We start from the raw sequence: 14,487 nt of genomic DNA on the forward strand, positions 1-14,487 counted from the left end.
TTTTTTTTCCAGGCCTCTAAGTACTACTAACTTGGGACCACTTTCTTGACTTGAGGTTTCCTGGGCAGTGTAGGAAATATAAATTTGAACTTTTAAACCCATGTGAGGGAAAGTTTGTGGTTATGAATTCTAAAGGGAAATTTTTTTCCCCTCCATGCCAAGTCCAAGCTAAAACATAGAAATTTTTGCTTGTCTCCATGGGTTGGTATAGGGAACCAGTCTGGTCCCTTTTTTCCCCCAGTCTGTTCTTGGAAGATGTAGCCCTTTAAGTTTCCCAGCCTTTTGCAGGATCAGAGTCCTAACTCCATGTACAGGCCAGGGCCTTATCTTTGGTTTCCTGTCTCTTGAGCAGCCAGTAAAACCTTAGAGATTTCTGAGATTAAATAGATACCCTCAACACCACCATGGCTTCAGTGCCCTACTCATCACACTGGTTTCTTGCTTCCTCTTTGGGTTGAGTGTGGAGTTTGAAAGACATCAGAAATAAATTTTTCTTTCTTGGAAACTTTGAAAGGATTTTCTGTTCTGTCCAGAATTTCTGTGTGTTTAATAATGGGACTGTTTTTCAGGTTATCTAATAGTGTGCCATATTTCTTCTTAATTCCTTTCTCTTGTATTCTCCATATCATTTAAGTTTTTTGCTCTACATCTTAGATAAGCACAATCTAGCTACTTTTATCCATTTCCACTGGTATCTCCCTAGTATTAGTCATGATTACTGCCTCCCTAGTTCATTTCCCTTCTATTCTTGCATCTCTATATTCCATTCTCCACATAGCAATCTAGCGATATTAAAGTGTAAACCAGATAACATCATTTTCCTGCTTAAAACTCCTTACCATGGCCTTCAAGATCCTCCTGACCTGAATCTTGTTTACTCTAATGTTTGCATTCTACACTGTCCTCCTTGCCCTAAGCTCCAGCTATAAGGCCTTCTTAACTGACCTTAGCAAGCCCTTTTCTTCCTCCTTCGAGTTGTAATGCTTTTTCCGGGTGCTTCTCATAGTTCTCTCTGTTCTTGGCTTAAATGTCACCTCCTTGGCTTCTGTGGTCACCCCATCCAAAGTAACCTCCCCAGTTTTTTCCTTATACCAGACATCATTATTTTAATTATTGTGTTTTCATATTTGTAAGCTCCACAAAGGCAAAGTGAGTCATGTTCACCCTTGTATCCCTGATGCCTTAACAGTATTTGGTACATAGTAGACACTCAAATATTCATAGAATTAGTGAATACATTGATAACCTCCTCCAAGGATAAAACATGGACACTTCAATTTGTAAGGAGGTGGAGCTTAATTTAGCAGCAAAATAATAGTAAGTTTGTAAGTAAAAAGCAAAATGGATAATGGATGAATTCCCAGAAACAAATGTCCTGGAGCAGATTCATGTAACAGTAATATCTGTCAGCATCTTTGGTTAGCACAGTCCTGGAGACAGTGCTGAATTAAGTGAAGGACTGGCTGGCTCTCAATGTAAAGAAGACCAAAAGAGGAGGGGGAGGCTAAAAGGAGAGGGAGAGGGAGAGGGAGGCAGTACACATCTCCAAACTACAACTCCCAGCAGGCCGCACGCGCGAGTCCCGCCCATTGGGAAGCGGTGCCCGTCTCCGCCCCGTGGAGCTCCAGGCTTCGGGTCGGGAGGGGTGGTACCGTGGCCTCGCCCCTCCTTGCTCCCCGCCGTCGCCCTCCCCCAGGGTTGTGGCCACGCGCAGCGGCGGCGGTTGTTCCGCTTCCCCTCCGGCCGGGGCCGTCGCCATTGCCGAAGGCTCCTTGCCCTCCCTTCCCGACGCCTGCGGGGCTCGGCTGCCGCTCGGCCTAGCGGTAGCAGCGGCTGCGCTACAGCGCGGCTCCTTTTCTCGTCCCCCTTCCCCTTCCGTCTCCTTCCCGCCGCGCGCCGCGCGCTTGCCCAGGGCGGCTCCGGACCCCGCCGGGAGCTCGGACGGAGGCGCCTCGCTGGGGCGGGGACCTTTCCTCGCCTGGGGTAAGTGTGCAGACAGGCCGGGACGCGGGCCATCTCTCTCCTTCTTTCTTCCTTCTCCGCGGCCTGGCAGGCTCGAGCGGCCCGGAGCAGCCGACCTGCCCCGCGCAGGGCCGGGCAGCCGCCACCTGCGTGCCTGCAGCCGCGACTTCTGGGGCGGTGGCTCATTGTCTGCTCCCTAGGGCTGTTTTCTCCGTTTTTAGCCCGAAATGGGAAGCTTGCTGGGCAGGTGAGGTCTCACTCTTCCTGAACCCAGCCCTGCCATAAACCGTGTCGCCACGGACTCTGCCATCTCTCTGGCTGCCTTCCGTTGCGTTTCAACCTCCTCCTTTTTCTCCGTTTACTTTAGTTTCAACCAGACGTCTTGAGGTTTATTCCCCGATTTTTTCCTCTCTCTGAGTCCCAGCTCCTCCTTTCTACCCCTCTGTTCATCCCGTTTCACTGCTCAGGCATATTGGCTAAGGCTCTTTACTCTTTCTAAAGTATAATCTGTAATTTCTTCCATATTCCGCATTAGTAAAAACGTACAGTTTTCCTGGGGTGTGAGGGCCTCCACTTCAGAACTTTTGAATCTTCTCGTGATTCTTGTTTGATCTTCAGCCAGGAGGTGAATATTTGCTTCTTTAGGTAATTTAGGTGAAAATTGACTTTTAACCATGTTTGGCTTTCTTTGAAACTGCACACACATACAAAACGCTCCCACAAATTCCTCGGTGGGCTCAACTTTGGGCCAATTCTTTAAACATAAAGTCATTCAGTAACTGAAGTGTGAAAAGTAATTGCCATTGTCAGTTGGTGTGGAGTTGTGCCCATTCTTGTATCTTAATTTTAATGGGGTTACTCTGGGCAGTGTGAGCGTGATTTGTTTCCTCCTTGATAAATATTGTCAACTCCCATTGACACAATTATCACAGTTCCACTTCACAAGTGATCTATAGTTTTCTTTTTTAACCTCTGTAAAAAGACAATTAAAATGCTTAGGCCTAAAATTAGACTCCGAGGAGCTGTGTTTTGGATCAAGGTTGTGCACGTCACGTTTTTCCCCCTGCTCTGTTTGACTCTTCCGCTCTTATAAGTAGGCAGGATATTGAAATGCACAAGAATTTGCTCTGGGGGTTTTGTTTTTGTAGGGTTATCCAAAAGAATAACATTAAATGAAGTAAGATTGAGATGAAGGCAGTGAATAGTAATTTTTAAAGCAGGTTAGAACTTGTCAGCTTTGCCAGAAGCTCTGTGGCATTCGTAAAACACGCTCATAGTCACTTCTATATATTTTTATATATGAAAAAATATATATAAATGAAAAGCTTTGTGTATATTCTGTTAAGGATATTGATTTAAGGCAGTTCTTTCATCCTTGGCTTTTAAATCTTTCTAGCTATTAATTAGCCAAGAACACTGATTTACGGTGTGAAAAGTGAACCTCAAAATGTTTTTTTTTGACCTGTAATATATGTAGGTCTTAAACCCACTTTCAGGTTTTGGTGAAAGAGGTTAACCTAAATTCAGTGAATTTTTTGTTTCCACTAAATAGTACATTGTTACCTAAATTGCTTAGTACTGAGCTTCAATACTGTCAACATTTGGTAGTGTCAGTTGTTCTTAACTTCATGGGAGGTCTCATTAGCCTAAGGGGTTAAGATATAGTAATGTTAGAGTGAAACTTGGTCTGTGATGAGAGCTTCTCTGCCAGTTCTTTCCATAAGCCGATACTTTTACTAAGGAAGAGCTCCTGGGTATTGTGCTTCACTTAGGGCCTTGATTCCTGCTTACCAGTTATTCAAAGAAAGAGTTGTTCTGGACTTTGTGACATTGAATACTAACCTTGTGAATTCAAATTCATAAAGCGACGGTAAGTTTGTAGTTGGAGTATATCTACTAAACAAATGAATAGGGGTTCCTATGTTTCTCTGATGTTTACGATAGGCCCGTTTCCAAGATGTGTTTAACAGTGGTGTATATTTCTTTTCAATTATACTTTTTAAAAGAGAAAACTCAGAACTTGTTCAGGTAGCTAAGGATAAACTTTCAATTATACTTTTTTAAAGAGAACTTGTTCAAATAGCTAAGGATAAAATAAGTAGGTACTGTTAAATCCTTCCTATGCTTAATCTGTCAATATTGATTATTCTAATATTCAAATACAGTGTTCCTTTTGGCTTTCTGTATTTTGTACTTTTGATGAAAACTTGAAATTGGGCCCTATTTAAGTCTTTAAGTCTTCAAGGTTCTGATCAATTTGTTTTCAGAAGCCCTTTCAGCTAGTTGGAGGGCTAATTAATTTCAGACTAATCAGAGGGAAGGTGTTACCTTACTCACAGATCTCAGTTGTCTCTCCTATCCTTCTTGTATCTTGGTAGAAGCAGAAAGAGAGGAAAAAATAGCTCCTATTGCCATGAAGAAATACTGATTGTTTTCTTCTGTGATCAGAATTGAGTGTCACTACATCTTCATTTTAGGATCACTAACCTAATTAAGAGTAGTAGTCAATCTGAACATTCACACGGGATTTGCATTCTAGCTTACTAGTATCTCTGAGGTACGTTAATGCTTGTCCCACGTACTCCAGGTGGTTAAGGCGGTTAGGAGCGGGAGACCTGGGTTGGAAACCTGGCTCTTCTGCTTGATCCTGGGCAAGATACACATTTTTTTTCAAGACTTGATTTTTTTCATCTGTAAAATGGGAATAATAATAATCATATAATAACAAATTTCATAGAGTTATTTAGGGCAAATGAGATAATGCAGGTAAAGTACTCAGCAAATGTAGTGCTTAAGTGCTTAATAAATGTTAGTTAATATTCCATTCTAAAATAGATTTTTACATTTAATTCTACAGCAAATGTTCTCCTCCCAAACTTAGATAAGACTTTCTGAAAGAGGTTGGAATCTCAAGACCAAGTTTCCGATACCATAACTGTTAAGTTAAAAATTGTTTTTCAGGAAAAAATAAAATAGTTTCGCCACTGAAATAAAATGCAGATTTTTTGAATACAGGTTTCTCAGATTTAAAAAGAATGTATATTTCTCATAGAGTATTTGGAAAGTGGTGAAAATTATTAAGGAACAGGACAAACATCACTTTAGTCTCAGTCCTCAAGGATAACCATCATAACAGACTAGAATAGTGTTTTTAAAGTTAAATTGCAAAAGAGGAACATGCTTATTATAAAAGGTTCAAGAAGTCAATTATTTAGAGTAAAAAGGGAGGATTAATCTTTCTAGTCCCATTTCTTAGAGGTACCCCTTTTGTTTTTATTTATGCAATTAGAAATAAGTACCGTGTGTGTAGTTTTTACCTTAATTTTTTAATAAAAAATTGATCATTATATATTATTTTCCATATCAATACATATAATTGTATATCATCTTCTCAACAGTAATGAGGTATTCCATTATATGGTTGCACTTTTATGGTCAGTTATGTTATTTTCAATTTTGAGCAACTTAAACTGAAGTCTTAATGAACTCCTATATCTCTGCACATGTGTATGTATGTGACTATTTCTATAAAAAGGATTCGTAAAGTATACATTCTTAAGTTTCAGTAGATGCCAAATTGCCTTCCTAAAAGACTGTACCAGTCTATACTTTCTTATCTATACTTCCTTATTGAATTGTATAAGCTTTTTATACAAAATAGATATTAATCATTTGCCTTCTGTTTAAGATTTTTCCCATTTCACCTTTATCAAAAAACATTCTTCTATATTGTCTTGTACTTTTTAATATTAGTTTCAGGTGTACAGAACGCTATAATGATTAAACATAACCTCATAAAGTGATAACCCCAACAAATCTACCCATCTGACAGCATACCTAGCTATTACAATACCATTCCTTATGCTGTACTTTACATCCTGTGACATATATATGTAAATTATAGTTGACATTCAATATTATTTTTTATTAGTTTCAGGTGTACAGTGCAGTGGTTAGGCGTTTATATAATCTATGAAGTGATCCCCCCAATAAGTTTAGTACCCATCTAACACCCTGCGTAGTCTTTACAACCTTATTAACTATATTCCCCACACTGTATTTCACATCCCTGTGACTGTTTTGTAGCTACCAATTTGTAATTCCTAATCCCTTCATCTTTCTCACCCATCCACCATATCTTGTACTTTTAAGAATTGTTGTGTTTTAATCTTAATCCTTCTGGACTTTTTTTTGTTCGTAGTGACGGCAAGTAAGTTTAAAATATATATAATAGTTTGGCTACTGAAATAAAATACGGGTATAAAAATGTTTTTAGGAGTTTGAGGTTGGTGTGAAAATTAGTCACATTATTGGGATTCAGAGAATAATATTGTAATGGTGTTATTGTAAGCATCACATCCGAAAAGGAAAAAAATTGCCCCTTTTTTGACCCCATCTCGTTATCTACTTAATTCATCCTCATCCTTTAAATCTCAGCCTTTGAGAGTAGCTTTCTTTGGGAGTCTTTCCTGAGCTCCACTATGATGTAAATATTCGTACTGTTTTTGTACTGAGGGTGCCAAAAAATTGCAAAAAAAAAAAGTATTCACATTTTAAGATAACATCGCTTAAAATGTGTATACATTTTTTTGGCACCCCCTATATTTTCTTAACATGTTATTCATAGCCTTTATTTGCAATGTGCTGAAAACACATTAGTCTGGAAATGAGTTATTTCTCAATTTTTGCCAGTTGAAACCAATCAGAGTGGGAGGAGGTCCAAGAAGACCTCAGTAGTGTTGATTAAAAGTGATCCACATGTATACAGGACACTTTTAACCCACATTACTCTTTTTCCTTATATCTTTCTGATCAAGCTATTACATTACATTGGTAACACTTTTTTCATGTAAATGTTTAATAGGCTCTGGAAAAATAGAAGGTTTTATTTTGTATTTCATACGAACAAGGTGTATTTCAAGATCTAATCTTTAAAAAATTAATTTCTATTTTTAATTTAAGATTACTTAGTAATATAGTCTTGTGAATGAAGCAGAATTGTTATATAATAAACACATGAGCAACAAGAGAAGGAATAAAGTATTTAGACAAAATTTCAGGTGCTTTAAAGAGCAAATTATTAAAGAATAAAAAGTTACATTGGCAGCTATAACAATAGAAATATAGCCAGATATTTTATAAAGTATGTCTGTTGTAAAATTTTTCTAAATGTTTTTTCATCTTCCTGATTAAATATTTGAAAAGAATACGGTTGTTTTTCTTTAAATAAAAAAGTATGTTTTACTCTATTACCTATGGATAGTCATTGTTGATATTTTGGTATGTTTCCTGCTGGTACTTTTTCTTCTTTATGTATATTTGTGTGTACATAGTTTACTTTTATAAAATTGGAATCATATTCTATATAATTTGCTATCTTGCTTTTTTAACTTAACCTTAAATATTGAAAGTTTTCCTTTGCCTTAAATTTTTTTAAAGAAAAGATTATTTAATATTTGCTTAACAGGCCATTCTAGAGCTGTGCCTTAGTTTCACTATTTTCCTATTGCTGAAAGTGTAACTTATTTATAATGTTTTATATAAATAATGCTATGGTGAATGTCTTTCTATTCATTTCTGATTATTACTTTAGAATATTTCCTTAGAAGTGGAATTACTGAATGAAAAGGTATAACATTTAAAAGTTTTAAATTATCCTTCCGAAAGGTTGGATGTATTACCATAACTAGCAGTGTGAATCTTATTTTATTGCTATCTTCATTAAAACAGTCATTCTTAATGAAGTTAATAAAATTTGCTTATTGCTAGGCAAATAAAAAATAGTTTAATTTGCATTTCTTGTTTGTTGTAACTAATTTTGTTTTTGTTAATTTGATTTATTTCTGCTAAGTACACAGAAGGAGGAACTAGTAGATTTCCATGTTCACTGTTATTTTTATTATCTTCCTGGACTTCAATAGAATTTTATTTACTTATGTTTTCCAGATTCATCATCTCTGAAAATAATAGTAACTTTGCTTCCTTTCCAATAGTCAAAACATTTATTTCTGTTTTAGTTCTTTATCACATTGGGCAGAATCTCCAAGATATGGTTAAATAAGAGAGGTGATAGTTGTCTAGGAATGTCTCTGGTATTTTTGCAGTAAAGGATGATGGCAGCTGTTGGTTTTAAGAGAGATTCTTTATAATTTTATTCTGTTCCTACTTTACAAAAAATTGGAATGGCTTCAGAATTTTATCAGATATTTTTGTAACACTTATTAAGGAGATGATAAGGTGTTTTTTTTCTTTTAACTACTGATCAGTGTATATAATAATAAATTCGCTAATGACCAAAGGTACCCTAAGGCATATATTATGAGGCACCAAAACCCCACTCATGTTAGTCAAGTGTACAGAAGTATTGAAAGGATAGAGAATCTCAGAAATTTAGTTTAATAAGAGTATACAGGCCATCTGGTAACCTCTGTAGTCTATTGAGGAATCTTTACTTATTCATGAGTCAGTTTTGATAACTTGTATTTATGCAGATTATATATTAAAATTTTCATATTTATTTTATAGACGTATTTAATCTTATAATTAAAACCTAGTATTCATGTCTATCTTTTATTAGTGATTTTGTTATTTTTCTTAATTTGCCAAATATTTGTCTACTTAGTGGTGTGTGTTTTTTTTTTTAATAACCAGCTTTGAGATTTATTCTATTGGTTTTCTGATTCTCTGATTTCTACTGTTCTCTTTATTTTGCCCTTCCTTTTCTTCATTATTTTGTTATATTTTTTCTAACTCAATAAATTCTTACTTTCTTTTTTATAAAATAATGAAAACATTTAGTGCTCTTAATTTACCTCTGAGTACAGCTTTGGCTGCACTCTATGTGAATGATATTTTTATATTCATTACTTTACAAATAGTTGGTAGTTTTAGGTTGATTTCCTCTTTCACTCAGGAAGTATTTAGGACAATTCTGTTCACTCTGTTTTCTTTCCTTGTTGTCAGTGACTGTGGTCTTTTAAAATATCTTTAACTTTATTGAGGGTTTCTTTGTGGCTTAAATCATAATCATAATCCAATTTGGTAAATATTCTTTGGAAACTTAAAAAGAATATTATCTGTTTGCGGGGCAGTATTATATATCTATTAAACTATATTCAGATTATCTTGTTTGATTTATTATTCCTTATTAATAGTATACAATTTAGTCCTTATTAATTTTTTAATCTTAATCTGTCAAAGACTGACTGGTAGCATTGTTTCTGAGAAGCTTGTTCTCACATCGGGAATTTACATTTTTGTTTTTCTTCTCTCTGAATACTATCTTCCCTTCATATGTGAGTGTTTTGAAGAGGCCTCCTCTCAGCCATCTAAAATAGTATCCACCTACCCCTGCTCAGTATCTAACTTCTTGCCTTTCTGTAGGTTTTTCTTTGGAGAGAGGAACTTCTACCTGAAGTTATTTTTTTATTTACTTGTTTCTTTATTTCATTGCTATTATTCTATTCAGAGCTTAGAACAACTTAGATATACAATATGTCTTGATTGAATAAAAAATATCAGTTTCTTTTATTTCTAGTGATTAAAATTTTTTTTAATTAATCGACTTTATTTTGTACAGCAATTTTAGGTTCACAGCAAAGTTGAGCAGAAGGTAAGAGTTCCTATATATCCTGAGGTTCTCCTTCCCTGTCTCCAGCTTCTCCTATCATCAACATCCTGCAGTGTGTGACACATTTGTTACAATTAATGAGCCAACATTGACACATTGTCCAAAGTCTGTAGTTTACATTAGGGTTCACTCTTGGTGTTTTATATTCTATGGGTGTGGACAAATGTATAATGACGTGTGTCTACCATTATGGTATACCGAATAGTTTTCCAACTTTAAAAATCCCGTGCTCCACCTTTTCATCTCTTCCCCCCTCACTCAAACTCCTGGCAACCTCTGATGCTTTTACTGTCTCCATAACATTTTCCCTTTACATGCCGTACATTTACATGTTGTACAACCATCACCACCACCCATCTCCAGGACTTTTTCATTTTCCCCAAGTGAATCTCTATACTCATCAAGCACTAACTCCCCATTCTTCCCTATCCCAGTACCTTGTAACCTGTTTTCTGTCTCTTATGATTTTACCTATTCTGGATGATCCATGTAAGTGGAATCATACAGTATTTGCCTTTTGTGTTTGACTCATTTCATGTAGTATGTTTTCAGGGTTCTCCCATGTTGTATATAGCATGTATTACTACTTGATTCCTTTTCAAGATTGAATAAAACTCCATTGTACGTATATACCACATTTTCTTTATCCGGTTGTCTGTCGATGTTTTCTGTTTTGTAAATTGTATTTGGTTTGCTTTTATCTCAGAGTAGTACCTCGGTTTTTGAACGTCTCAATTGGCGAACATTTTGGTTTACGAACACTGTAAATTTTATGGATCTGTGGTATCATTAGATAGTAAAATTCATGCTAAATTTGCAGTTTTAGGGGTTGATTTTAAAGGTCTGGAACGGATTGATCCATTTTGCATTATTTTCCATGGGAAAACCGAGGTACCACTGTATTTGGAATGTGTACATCCTGTTTTGAAAGTCCATTGATGTACAGTTTAAATGAATTCAAGTGTAAATCTAAATTTTAAAAGTAAAGTTTTCTGATTTGTCTGCTTGAAAAAGAAAATTATACTTTGGCTTCCTCTTATATCTTAGGACTAGTTTCTTCTCTTAAACCCACCCTCACTTTATCCTCTTCCCCCTCTCATAGTGAGTTTGGGACCTCAGAATATTGGGAGTACTTATTTATTTATTTTTGTACATTTCATATTTTTAACTGTTTGAGACTTCAAAATGTTATTAATATATTTTTTGTACGTGTTGTGTTTTTAACTTTATCTTTCAAGACATCTTTGTAACTATATTCAGTGTTAACACAAATTATTTAAACTTTATTGAGATGGATTTCATGCTCATTGCCATTTTTCTCCATCTTTTTTTTTTTTTTTATGGTAAAGACTGCTTTATTGGTGGTGGCGGTTAGTACAAATCAATAAATATTGATCCCCAAAGAAGAACTCAGTTAATGATCAGCTTACTGGACCATAGAGAACTGAATGAAATAGAACCAGCTGATTGCTGGGAGGGTAAACTGAAGTGAGTCCTGCTCCTTGGGATGTAGAGCCATTGCCGGCTGATGTATGGCATGTGGTGTTCCACCAACTGTAAGGATCGTGGTAGCTCTATACAGGGGGGCATCAGCCAGCTACCCCACCGTTTAGATGCACTGGAATTCCATCATCCTTTTGAAAAAAGCTTTTGCTTCTCTGGAAGTTGATTTTCAAACTGCCTGCATGCAGCAGTACTTTTGGTCCTCTGGGCAATCTGGGGAAGAGCCAGCAGATTCCGCAGCATCTTGATTGAGTTACTGCCCACCAACCACGACAACTGAACACTGGAGAACCCATTTTTCTCAATCTTTTAAAATAATTCATCTTGTATGTCAGCCACCATACATTTTCAGCTTACGTTTTCAGTAGGAGTAACTGGAAGATACATTTAATAATTATTAGATCACTAATGTCCTTCAAATTCTGTAGATATCATTCTGTGTCGTCTTCCATTAATCAGTTTGTTTTAGAGTTTCTTGTGTTGTGCCTGATGGTGGTAAGAAGTTTGTTTTTTCTTTATATTGAAATATTTTGACAGACCATGTGTTGTGCATGTACATTGATGCGTTGATGTTGCCTAATGCATTAGCTCCTTAAAATCTACAGACTTGGTGTTTTTTTTCATTTCCAGAAATATTTGTGGTTATTTTGCTGTAGTTTTGTTTTCTTCCTTGAAAACACTTCTAATAGGCTTATATCATTTCTGTCCTATGTTTGAGTTTCTCAAATGTTTGTTCATATCGCTCGTTTGATTTTCCTTTCTTACCTCCAGTTAGGCTTTATTTCTGCTATTGAAATTTCAGTTTCTTTGCATCCTTTAAAAACTTACCCACCCTTTTTTCTTTTTAAATTACTCTTATTTCATCTTGGTCTTTTCTGTCCATATATGCCATTTCATAGAGTTTGCCAAACAGTGTTTGGAAGTTAGTTCTCTGTCCTGAAGTAATGCACCTAAGTCAGGCTTTGTTTCTGTGTGAAGGGTAATTTTCACTCTCCCTTGTGCTGCAATATTTTTTGTTGGGGTCAGCGCTGGGTTTTTTCTGCTTATTCATCCTTGAATGATAGCTGTTATATATTACCTGATGTGCATTTGTCAGAAACTTTTGTGAGTTGCCCTTGCCTCTATGGTTAACTGGGATTCTGAGTGAAACCTCTACTTCGGTGTATTGCTGTAAAGATAAGTACAATGCTCTTAGCCTATGTTCCAGTGATTAATAGACATTCATCTAAGATGATGGTTCTGGGCTAGGATGGTGGGATCTTATCCTAGCCTGCTTTCTAGCATGTGCTGTTTAACAGGAGCTGCCTGATTCTAACCTTGTACCCACAGCACAAAACTTTGCCTGTATGACCGTACCTCCCAGGAAGTCGTGTGCCAGTCCACGTTTTTCTACTCCTATACAGCTCCACCTGAAACTTATATACACACAGGCATGTAGACAGACGCTTGCTTTTCTGGAACTTGCATGATGGTCTCCTAAATGTGTGTGGAAAGATCAATGAAGATAAAGAACTCTGGCTGCCACAAAACCCACCTCTGCATAGGGAAGAAACGGCTTAGCAAGGGTGACTAGTTTGAGACAGACTCTTGGGTCTCAATAAAAGGTTGGCTGGCAGAGAGGGACAAGGTATCTTTGTATCTTCTTTCAAGCAGATGGTTGAACTCCCTTTTATGAAGCAGAGCATGGCTAGGTCATGAGTCTTTTCTCACTTAAGCTTAAGTTACCTTGTAGCTAATGGAAATCCTTCAAAGATCTGACATTTTCTTCGTGGGAATTTGGGACAGACTACATGGGTAATCTGATTTGATAAGCATTTTTTTACCATAAGCTGGTTCTGATTTTTGTTAAACTTAGATAACCACTTAATCAAATAATCAGTCTGCTGTTGATCTTCATCTTTCAGTAAAAGGTCTTAGGTTGACAGATTATCACTTTGATAGTAGGAAAATGGTATCTTGTTCCAATTTGCATTTCTTTGATGTCTAGTGAAGTCGAACACTTTTAATATATTTATTACCCCTCCTCTCACTTTTTCATTTTGAATTGCCATTTGGCGTTTGTGACCGAACTTGGAGAAAGCTAGACTTCATACTGTTGAATTCTTTTCTTCTTACTACCTTTTTTTTTTTTTTTTAAAGTAATCCTTGATTTTTCTTTTTCTTGTTCCTTGCTTCCCCATTCCCTACCTTACCGGCAGTTTTGAAGCAGTTTCTGAGTCTCATGCTTGGTCATTGTTTTACTTTTTTAGTGTAGTGATTGGGTGGCCACAAACAGGGAAGAAGAAAAAAAGGATCACATTTAGATTACAAAGTTTCTTTGCACACATTGCTTCTTCTGTATACAAAGACCTTCCTCTTTTTCTTTGCCTAGCAAATTCCTTCTCATCCTTTAAAAGCCAATTCTGATTTCTTTGCCTAATTATTCTCATACCGTGTTTCCCCGAAACTAAGACCTAGCCAGACAATCAGCTCTAATGCGTCTTTTGGAGCAAAAATTAATGGTCTTATATTAATTTTTGCTCCAAAAGACGCATTAGAGCTGATAGTCTGGTTAGGTCTTAGTTTCGGGGAAACATGGTGTAAATAGGAGCTCTGGGTCCGCTTTTCCATTGTGTTCCACATGTTCCTATTAGCTTGTCATCTCCTTGCAGAGTAGTCATGTTACTGTCTTCCCACTAATGGTGTAGAGACCCAATCTTGGTAGCCTTGATCTCCAGCATCTGACACATTGTAGACACTAAATAAATACCTGAATTAGGAGAAACTTACTAAGAGGTGTTTATTTTTTCCTGCAACCATCTCATTTCCCTGCTTCTAGTGTGAAAATACAAAAAACAGGTTTCTCTGGGAAGTGGAATTACGGGTATTTTTTTTAGCTTAGGTTTTATTCTGGTTTGAGGTTTTAGTTTTTGTTTGTTTGTGTTTGTAATGATCATTACTACTTTTATTATGAGAATTAAAAAAAAACCACACCTTGAAACCAAACCTCTCAGACTTCCAGGTTCTCCCTGTTCCCAGCCTCTGCGTCTTTCTGGTCCCACTCAACAGGCTTATTTCCCACTACTTGCTACCCTGTGCTCTCCTGTCTCCTCACTGTCTTACGGGCTAGATCGTAGATTATTGTTCCTGTTGCCTAGAATGCTGTTTTCTGGGTGGGAATATTATCTGTTGTAAATGGAGAAATGCTTGTAATAGGGATTAACTGGTGAGAATTTAGACTATTGAATGTCTCTCCAGTCTTATCCTGAATATATGGAGGATAAATGGAGCATTTAATTGTCTTAGCTTTCTAGAACAGAGACTGTATGTTCAAATTTTCCTGGGTCTCCCCTAGCCTAAAGAAGAAAACAAACTTTACTTGACTCAGATGTCATCACAGATAAACCTTTTTT

General features: G+C 36.6%; 1 protein-coding gene across 1 annotated transcript in view; it reads left to right on the forward strand.

Moving 5' to 3' along the window:
- The first annotated feature begins 1,627 nt into the window (after nucleotides 1-1,627).
- PAK2 (p21 (RAC1) activated kinase 2) overlaps nucleotides 1,628-14,487 on the forward strand; it is an 82,559-nt gene continuing 69,699 nt past the window's right edge. The window contains exon 1 of the mRNA XM_081028334.1: nucleotides 1,628-1,983. The gene's annotated coding sequence lies outside the window, so the exon portion shown is untranslated. The remainder of the gene's footprint in view (nucleotides 1,984-14,487) is intronic.

This window comes from Rhinolophus hipposideros (assembly GCF_964194185.1).
Source record: "Rhinolophus hipposideros genome assembly, chromosome: 2".
Taxonomy (NCBI): Eukaryota; Metazoa; Chordata; class Mammalia; order Chiroptera; family Rhinolophidae; genus Rhinolophus; species Rhinolophus hipposideros.